This window comes from Rhyacophila brunnea, unplaced genomic scaffold (genome assembly GCF_057557595.1).
Source record: "Rhyacophila brunnea isolate RB1 unplaced genomic scaffold, BYU_Rbru_1.0 scaffold_167, whole genome shotgun sequence".
Lineage (NCBI taxonomy): Eukaryota > Metazoa > Arthropoda > Insecta > Trichoptera > Rhyacophilidae > Rhyacophila > Rhyacophila brunnea.
Genome location: NW_028232824.1, coordinates 141,350 through 150,871, shown reverse-complemented (window position 1 = coordinate 150,871; position 9,522 = coordinate 141,350).

Sequence of the window (9,522 nt, the reverse complement as noted above, 5' to 3'; positions counted from 1 at the left end):
GATCCTTTTTCTATTTATTAATATTGGATGAAAAATAACCTTAAAGAAAACTAAAATCATATTGATACATTCAATCGAAGCTATTTCCAACATTAATATTCTGATCTTTGACGTATATTCTTTCATGTTCGTTTTTAATCTTTTTTTATAAATTTTTTTATATTCGTCAGGAAAATAAAAGATCAAAAAAGAGAGTCTTTAAATGCTCCATATAAAGAATATAGAAAAAAAGTGTTTATATGCAATTTTTTATCCATTAAAAATCATAAAAAATATCCTTGCATCTAAAAGCATCTTAAATTACCATTAAAAGTAAATTTTATAATATCATAAAATTTAAATAAGTATAATGTCAATAAATACACAATTTTTTTTTATAGTAAACAAGCTAATAGTTTTACAGATATTTGTATTTATTTTATGTAAGACATATAAAATAACGCATCATGCGTATTTGATATTATATAGAAAAAAATATAGACAAATACATTTTATTTTTTTCAGAAAGTTTAAAAATATATCTCATATAGAACAAAATGATTTTTTTTTATAGGAATTTTTTGATGCAGAATTACAATTTTATTTTTCTATTCCATAAATTTTTGACTCAATTGGTTTTAGTAAAGTTTTTTGTATTTAAATATACTTGTGCTTTGGTTTTTTTTTGTATGAATCTTAATCATTCTTGACCAAGTATAACTTTCAAAGCTCAATATTGAGTTCTTTTTTATACTTTTGTAGATTTATGCACTTCACAGGCTTGATATATTTTTAATTTCTTTAGAGACTGCCTAAATCATTACGATTACATGCTATTTATATTCTTATGCCTCTGAAACCGTTATATTCCGCTTATTCAGATTTGAACAGATTATATTTTGTCTGAACGTCATGCCACATGATACAAAAATATTTTTCCTGGTTTTAACACATAAATTAGCGGGATTTGCAAGGACAAAATTCATAGTACTTGCTCATTTTTTTGTATTTTCATTCTTTAAGCCATCAAAACTAGCAATTAAGATAAATCCTGGCATTTTATCTGATTTTCATGCTTAAAGATATCTTCTGGTTATGCTAAATTTCGATGTAGTTTTTATTCTTTTACTCCTTGATCTGTGCATTTTATCTTTGAAAAATTATATAAAACAGTATTTTTATAAATTTATTATTACTTCTTGCACGAAATATCTCAGAGATTATGGGTCAAGATACCAGGAATTCTTTATGCCTTTTCGTATAATTCAGATATATATTTCTTTTGCATCTTTCAGCCATATGGTAGGCTATTTTATAAGCTTATATATGATTTTTCATTTATTCTTTCTTAAAAAAATTTAAATAGAGGAGGAAACAGAATGTCGCTGTTTCTTTTGACTAAAGTTTCCAATTCGTATTATTTTATTAAAAATCATACTAATCGCAGCAGAATCTTCGAATAATTGCGCCAAATATAGTTTTATTTATTCTAGAATTATATTATCTCTTCACTTTGTCTTTTTACACAATGCGCAACAATTTTTTTGTCATAGTAATTAAGTAATTATTCGTGTATGAGTTTTATATAACATGATAATTTTCTTTTAATTCACTATTTATTCTATTTTTTAGAGATCTATTTACAGATTGCGAATATTTTAATCATCACGAATTTTATTATAATATATATTGTATGTATGTGAACATCAATATTTACCTGTCTGAAGGAAGTTAAAATACCTTTTTTTACTTATTTATTTAATCTTTTGTCTACCTCTTATAATTATCTTAATTTTTTTTATATTTCGAAATAAAAGGTTTTAAATTTTATAACTAACACCTGCATATATTGTTTTAAATGCAAGGTACTTACCATCTAAAGCATTAATTTGTATTATTGCGAAAAAATGACACTTAATTGATTTATCAGAGTCACTATATACATTATTACTATTTTTATAGTCCCTCACGCACGTAATCATATTTTTTTCTGATAGATTAATAATAAAAAGTATGTTTATGAAATTTTCTGCCAAAAAAATAAGTTGAGCCTTTAAATTACATGAATTTAACAATAAAATTCAATACAAAAGTCAAAATAAAATAAATTTTTGGGTTTAAAGTGATTTAATATAAAATTTATTGTTTAATTGGCAAACTTATTTTGTTTGAGATGATCATTCTATATATCATACATGGAAACGAGATATTTAAATGTTATTTAAAAAAAGAGTAAAAGTATAAAAACTAGCATTTTGTTTTTCTGTTTTTAGGGCCGTTTTTTCAAAATAAAAATTAATAAGATTTTAATTTTTCTACAAGTGCGTAAAATGATTAATAATATAAACAAAAACATTTAAGAAGTCAAAAGCACACTCTATTGATCTAAAAAATAACGCTATGAATAATTTAAATCCTAAAATAAGCCTTCGAAAGGCGCTCCTATTAAATATTTTACGACCTATATTTCAAATGCTTTTGTCAAATTTTGTAATCAGAATTAACATTTAAATCTTAAAACATTAAAGAACATTTTATTTATAATAATATAAGACTAAATAGCAACTTCAAAGTGATTTAGCCATTTTAAATGACTATTTATAAGATGAGACGTTTAATAAGACATAAAATATTAGATTTTCTATGTTTTTTTAAGATTCATGTCATGATTTTTTTAATATATAGCTGTATATTTATTGTAAAATTTTTAAAAATTTCGTAAGGGTTCTTTTTTTATATTTAATATGTCTTAAAAAGGATATTTTTGATTTTTATATCTATAATCTCGAATTATCATTATTCTCTTCTATCTCGGCCTAAAAATATTCCAACCTTTATTTTATGCCCATGATTATTTCCAAGAAAGTAAAAACAAAGCATGTTACTTGCTACATGAATATACTTTTATATCAAAAATATTTTCAAATTCAATATAAATTACCATCAACAATCATAATAGGTGTAGGTCGATCAAGTTTCTTTTTCCACCACGCCAATAATTATTTCTTGCCTTTGAAATGCACTATAAAAACCAATTACAAGTGAATTTATAATCTATTATTGATGGTTTACTGCAAAAAAAGAGTAAAAAAGTGCTATATGAGGCTCAAAAATTTTATGAATCGTAAAGGAATGAGAATAAAATGTGCTTAATCATTATGTGATCTTATATATTCGTAAGATCAAATATTGTATTTTCTAATATTAGGCAGAACAAAGTAAAGATTTTCTAACACTGGATGAATTAGCGGGAAAAAATTATTATAATTTAAATATCATGTATTTGTGTGGTGGATAGAAAGGGTGCATATAAACTCATGAAGATGCTATCACAGATTTAATACCAATATAATATGAAGAATCAGAAGTATTTGAAATTAATTTGAAATAATGGAAATAAATGTGAGTAGATTTTGAAAGAGAAAATATGATAAGGAACATTAGTTAATACAGTGTAAGTCTTTGTAAGATTGAACTTTTTGGAAAGAAGAAGGTGTGGTTGGTTGCAGTTGATGATCGGAATAAAACAACATTAGTGGATAGATAAAGAATATTTTGAATAAGGTGTGCATGATAGATTCTGATTTTTGGATAGGTTAATGTGATATTTAAAGGATTTCCAATGCATCAAACAGTTAAAGACTCAAAGTATTCTATAGATCCCAAAACCTAAGTACATACTAACTTAATTGAATAAACTTGGCCAGAAACATAGAGGCATATTTCGTTGCGTAATAAGAGATAAAGTAAAATGAATTTATTTCTTATTTTATGTTTCTAAATAGGTGTTTGGTCGTCTTTCAGTAAATTATATAGAATATTTATTTCGAAATATACCAGAAAGAACTCGATGTAAGAACAAAATCGAGGCATATATTCAAACTATATGATTGAGGAAAACACTTGAACTAGTAGGATTTGAAAATAGAAGAGGTATAGAAAAGAGGATATAACCAAGAGTATAAGTACGATGTGCCAACGGAAAAATAAATCAGGCTAAGCTTGAAGAAAAAAAATTATAAATAAGATTCTAAGATTAACCCATAGGAAAATTATTTGTTTGACAGATAAATTTATGGGGAATCAAAAAATTCTATTTGTTTAAAATTTATGATTACCCCATAGACATTATATAATTCAGAAAAGCTCGCTTAAATGCATGATTCAATCTTGTTTATTTAATAGAAAGGTAACATTTCATCAACATTGTTTTCTGCTATTTAATAGCATAATATTGTTTCTTGATAGACTATAGCTACACAAAAAATTATAGGATATTATATTTACCATTTTTTTTTGGTTTCTGGATATTTTCACGGAAAAATCAAGCTACCTTCATAGAATTTTATAATAAATTCTCTCTGCATATGATTCAAATGTATTCTTAGCAATTAATTTGGTTGACCATAGATGCATATTTACTTCAAATTGTATACAGATAATTTCAATTGACATAGAAAAGGAGGAATATATAATATTATGATTTTTCGGGTCACAATAATCCATCACTATACTCATATCAGCAATTCCCTAAGCATATAGAACAAATAAAAAGTTGAAAAAATACAAATACTTAACTCCTAATTTGATATAGGTAGTGTTTGAAACTTTATCTAAGTGCACCTAAAACGAAAAAATAAATATATATTCAACATAACATATATTTTTGTTTTTCTTTTATATAAGACACATCTGAAATCATACTTAATTTAATGTAATTCAAGCAATAAGTAATTACATGATATTAGTTATTTTTTATCATCAACACTACCATTATAATTATTATGTCCATATCATTCATAATATTTTACTCCTAGTTGCCTAGCCTTGTATAAAATAAACGATATATTTTTTAAAAAAATACTTGTATACGGCAATTGCCCAATAATTTTTTGTTCGCTTCAGATAATTGTTTATGTGTATTATATGCTTATTGGGACAGAAATTTTTTTCAATTTTACTTCTTGTGCCACGCGGTTCAATTCGGTTTATATCTTATAATTAGATGTATGTTTTATAGCTTTTTTTTACAGATTGTTTGATATTAAATTTTTTATAAATCAAATATTTTGGTATTTTTAATATTTATCGCGTTATTATAATCGTAATCTATTTTAATTCCGATTTTGGTGATTTTTGAATTTAATTTTTCTTGAAGGGTGTCTACCAATTTTATTTTAAGAAATTATCATAGTAGATAAGAGGTAAAAATGTATTATTTTCTTTATATTAACCTTAAAAATATATGTATTATCCATGCATGTGATTTATCACGCATTCAAATCATTAGAGTCATCATAATAATGTAATAAAATAATATATTGGATTTTAATTTGCATAAAAGTGTGTATATTCTATTCATAATCATTTTACATGCATAATATTGTTATTCTAAATCGAAGTATACGTAATTTTTTGATTATATTTGAAGGATTTTTATATTTTTCAGCAACCAAATTTGAGTTCAATTTTTTTTTAATTTATGTTCACGAAATTTACATTAAATAAAATTAGAATAAATTTATTTTGAAAGCTTCTATGCTTTAGAGTTCTAATATCTCGTTTTTGTTTATTTAAATTGATTTTTGATAATATATAGCATATTTATAAAATAAATTTCTATATTTTTAGTAGATTGCGTTAAAAAATGACACGAAAAAATTGATATAAAAATAATATTTACTATACATTATATCTATTTTAATAAAATTTAAAACGAATAGAATTTTCAGGCACTATTTCTTTTTATTTTTTTTTATTTTGACTCTTTTATTTTATTTTAAAGAAAATTAATAATGAATGATTTAATGAATTGGTAAGCGGGTCATCTTTTTTATTTTCAATAATCATAAAACAGACGAGATAAAATGGAGATATCCTTTTTGGTTCTATCACATACAAGTATTTTATTCTTCACAGTACTACAATTTGCTTTAATTGTACTGGTATGTATGTTCTCTAATAGCTTTATAAAGCCTTAAGAGTGATTTATTGTACAGTGTAAACTAAAATTTTTCTAAAATCTACACATCCTTTGCAAAAATACATAAATATCGTCAACAGACTATCAATATTGGTAATTTAAAAACATTTAGCATTTTTTACAACCATTTATCATTGGTCACCAGTATTTTTTTTGCTAACGTACTTTTTTCCACGTTACCTATAACCCAAACACCTTTAATCAGATTTCCTCTATTGTATTTTATCCTAGCAAATTTTTACACATTCACTCTATAATTATATTTACCCATAGTTTTTCAAATTTTTATCATTATTTTAAGCTACTCTTTTACGTTTATTAAAAAATTTTGCGTTATTTTCTTGCTTAAACCAGTAACATGCGCCATATTTATTGTTTATAAATCCTGAAATCATAGCTCATACACTCACAGAATCTCTGCAGGCATCAAATTCTTATTATAAAAAGGTGCATTAACTAAAATACTTTAAACTTTCTTCGATTAACTCAAAGTACATTGCTTAGTATACTATATGTACCATTGAAGTTTACACTTTGAACCATATGCAATACCGTACAGCTTATATCATTCTTTTTTTATTATTAATTAAAAAATTTCTTGTGTTCGTTCTCTTATTTTATTTTTTATAGGGAAAAATTAAAAAAAGGAGACAAACCTATATAACTCCTATATTAAATATGAAAAGAATCTGGAGCTATAATTTTAATTTTCGAAATTAAAAACAATGCACAAAAACCCGTATTTAATAAATGGGATTCACAAAATTGAAAATTTTTATATTTTATGAAATTTCAAAATTTTAAGGCTAACAACGAGTAAGCCTGTAATCTTAGCCTTAAAAAAGAAATGAGAATGTTTTTTAGTTGACTTTATTTTTTTTTAAACATCGTTAAATTGTTAAATTGTGGCTATTAAAACTATATTGCACGTGTAATTACATTAACGAGAATATAATCGGATAAATATAAGTTCATAGTTTGAGAAGTTATTTGACATGGCACTATTTGAATGCAAAAATACCCTTAAAAGTGCACAAGAAAACATAAAAACATGCAAAAATATATATACATCATGAAATGGTGCCAATAAATACATCTATTCTAAGCACTAGCCAGCTGTTTCCGATAAATATGCATAAAAGACGCTAGATAATGATAAACTTGTGATAAATTCTAGATTTAATAGATAAACACGTTAACAATTAATATGCGCGACTTGAAAACGATCCAATAAAACGCTAATAAATACATTGCGAATATTTAAGATTGAATTGTAATAATTATCCTGTATTTATTCAGTTTTCTTCAAAATATAAAAACATTCCCTATACAGCTATAGACATCTAATATGCATGTTTCCATGATTTGGAAAGGTATTAAGGCTGAAAGATTTGGTTTCGCACTACCTTATAAATTTATTATGGAATATTTAATATTAATTCTATAATGAATATCAATGTATTACCATTAAATACTTGTTTTTAACTTTTAAATCATACCAAATTAAGTTAGGAATTCGAATCCATAAATCTCATAATATTTTAAATATTATTCTTACCCTATTTATATGGAATCATTAATGATGGATTACAAACAAATTGAACACCAATGTCTTGCAGCAATTGAAGAAGGTGACATCGCCGTATTCGCCGACAATTTCAACTTGTATTTTTCATGCACCGAAAAGCACGAAAACTATTCTCTTCTACTATCCTATCATCTATTATACTTACTTGCGACTGACAAAAAAGAATACTATTTTCTTATTGAAAAGCTTGATATAAATTTACACGAGGATCCAAATATAATTTTTGTGTTTGAGGTAGAAAGAACTTTTTATGAATGTAACCTCAGAAAATTAAATGAGATTAGCAATGCCAATAAACAGTTCAGAATGTTTATCGATATTTTACGTGTTTCACTTGAAAACGAAATGAAAAGCGAAATTTCGAAAGATTCTTGTGATGAAAAGGTAAATAATAAGAGGAATACAGAAATGATAAAGAATTGTTTGACTATGATCAATAGTTATTCGACCTTTTAATAAATTCACCTGAACAAAGCAACCTGCAAGCTAAAACATTACTTTCTGCATAATTATAATTATCTCTTAAAATTGACATAATTATAATTATCTCTTAAAATTGACATAATTATAATTATCTCTTAAAATTGAATCAAAATATTTAACTCAAAATACATAAAAAATATTTTCCAAATGAATTTTATATTGATAATTAAATTTATTTTTTTGGATATTACAGCATTTAAAGTAGATAAATATTTTTAAATATCAAATAAATCTTCAATTATTTATGGGTTAAGTTTCTTTTTATCAATTTTATCTATTTAGACGTAGTCAGCCTATTGGGATATTGCACAACCCCTTGATAGATCTTTTGACACTACCCCTGATCTATCTTCATCAACTGATAAATCTTCAATTATTATTATTATTTTTATAATTTCACTTAAAAATAAATATGTGGAATTCGAGAGGGTTTTTATATGTTACAAAAATATCTTAAGTGGTAATTATTTCCTTTAAGTGCATACCTCTTTCTAAACAGTTATATGTGAACTTATGAAAAAATTAATAAAAACTTCAAATGAATTCTATTCGAAAATATATTTTATTTTATTTCCCTTCAGAATATAGTAAATCCAAATAAAGAAGCTGTTTTAATAAATGAAGTTATTATAAAAGAAGAAAATGGTCTAAAATGTGACAAATAATTCAAAATTTAAAACCACATGACCCTTTGAGGGAGATTTGGTTTAATATATATATATAATATAATCAACTATAATAAATATATATAAAATCAACATTAATTCACGTGCCAATTGTGTATAACATAGTCTAAATATAAATATATAGAGAAGTATATAAATTTTATTGATAATTTTTAATAGTTAAGGCTATTATTTTCAATAATTTAACCTTTATATATTTTCCGTGTTTTGTATATATAATATTATTTGAATATCCAGAAATTATATCCATTGATAAAAAATAGATTATACAATATTTGTTTATTTATGTTCGTTTTGCGTAAACTGGAAAATTTTTTTGATAACTTTTTAACCAATTACAAAGGGATTTTACCTTCCACGAGAACAAACAATGTTCCAATCACGGGAATTATTGATCCCATGACATTTTTTTGTGGATATTTTTTAAATATATCATCTTCAAACATGAAATATACTTCAGATTCTGTTTTCTCACCCGATTTCAACAATATTTCTTTGAAATTATTTTTAGATTTGCCGAGATATGTCATCACATATTTGAGTTTTATTTTTTCATTGTTGATCATAACATAGGTATCGAATTTAAAATCTTTTATATATATATCAAAACATGTTTCATTAGTAATATTTAAATTCACAATTAGCTCTTTTCTCCCTGCTCCATTTAGCTGCTGACATGAGAACAGTGTTTTTAATCCATTAGAAATATAGAAAATAAATGCCACTCTTGCTATTATCAAACAAATAAATGTACATATAAGAATTATCGTAATCTTTTTATGATTTTTTCCAAATAAGTATGC